Source organism: Cavia porcellus, unplaced genomic scaffold (genome assembly GCF_034190915.1).
Source record: "Cavia porcellus strain 051 isolate PalLab524CR breed Dunkin Hartley unplaced genomic scaffold, mCavPor4.1 scaffold_7, whole genome shotgun sequence".
In the NCBI taxonomy this organism is placed as follows: Eukaryota; Metazoa; Chordata; class Mammalia; order Rodentia; family Caviidae; genus Cavia; species Cavia porcellus.
In genome coordinates, this window is record NW_026947490.1 from 34,852,244 (window position 1) to 34,853,807 (window position 1,564).

General features: G+C 40.2%; 1 non-coding gene across 1 annotated transcript; it reads left to right on the top strand.

Annotated features, from left to right (window-relative positions):
- The first annotated feature begins 653 nt into the window (after nucleotides 1–653).
- Nucleotides 654–760, top strand: LOC111755574 (U6 spliceosomal RNA). The gene has a single exon (XR_002790126.1). It is a non-coding gene; the product is annotated as a U6 spliceosomal RNA (small nuclear RNA).
- The last annotated feature ends 804 nt before the right edge of the window (nucleotides 761–1,564 follow it).

The following is a 1,564-nucleotide window of genomic DNA, read 5'->3' on the forward strand; positions in this document are numbered from 1 at the left end:
ACGTTACTCTTTCTCCTGCCACACAAATCCCTACAGGGCTGAAAGTTAGCTGCTCTGTGAACAGGTGATTTCCCAAAAGCATGTGGGTAGACAGACATCGTGAGCTAGCAGACTGTGGTGGAATTATAGACTGAATCACCCAAATCCCATTTTGTGTGGTCTTGACTCTGTTAGACCTTTGCAGGGCTTCTGTAGACTTAAGCAGATCTTGGAATGATGAACATTTTGTTCTGTGCCCCCACCACCACCTGAGATGATCCTGTGAAAGAAACACAGATGGGATATCTGTCTTCAAATTTTGGAGGAATCTGCATAATTCTTTCCACAATGGCTGTGATGATTTACACTGTGACCAACAGAATATGAGATCTCCTTTCTCCACAGCCTTGCCAGAATTTGTTAGTTCTTATCTTATTCTTCATACTTATTCTAAATGTGTGAGTAATATCTCATTGTGATGCCAATGTTTATTTCCCCAGAGAAGACTTATGGAGGAGACACCTGTTGAGTGTCTCTATGGCTTTCTTGAAAAATAACTCTGCAGGAGCTGGGGGTGTATCTCAGTGGTAGAGCACTTGCCTAGCACGTGCTAAGCCCTGCATTTGATCCCCATTACATTCAATTCTTAGCTTGTCTTTAAAAATGCTCAATCAATGCTCACTTCAGCAGCACATATACTAAAATTGGAATGATATAGACAAGACTAGCATGGCCCCTGCGCAAGGATGACTCACAAATTCATGAAGTGTTCCATATTTTTAACAATTCAGTGTCTCCCATGAGCCTACTGATACACAGGCTAAGAATCAAATGTCCCATTCCACCTTCCTACTCCAGTTAGCAACTGGCTGGTATCCAGGAGAGCTGGAGTTGATAGCAACTAAGGTACATAAAACAACTAAATGCTTGCATTGTTGGGTTGATTATGCTGACCTGTGGCCAGAAGCCTGAGCTTCTCGGGAGGATGACTGTATGCAATATAGCCAATATGGGGGATTTTCCTATTCCTGATTGAAAGGACAAGCATTGTGAAGATAACATGATATTCTATGATACCTATTACTGTTATCTCAGTGTCCTGCGCTGAAGATCTGTATCAATTTCACTGCATTGTCTCAATTGGCTTTGTTCTGTCTTGCTTTGTTTTATTTTACTACCTTCAAAATAAAAAAAAAATGTTCAATCATGCACCATATACAATACACACTGTTCTACGTTTTAGATTTCATTTTCTATTTGAGATTTTCAGCCGGCATCAATCACTTAGCTTCTGCCTGTTCTGGACAAACCAAAGGTTCAGAAATCTCAAAGGTCTTCACAATTTGCTCCAGATTCAATACCTCAAAGCTATGACATCTGGAATCCTAATTTGGGTTTTCTAGTGAATTCTCTGTTTCTTCATTAGCAGGTTTTGTAATTGGCAATCATTTTCTATCAAACCTTCTTCTGTAAAACCATCCCTATAATACAGAATACTTGAAAATTGCTTTTAAAACTCAGTTTCCAGCCTCACAGCCAGAAAGCAGAGGCAACTTGATCTTCAGTGGAACTAAAGGCCAGGCTT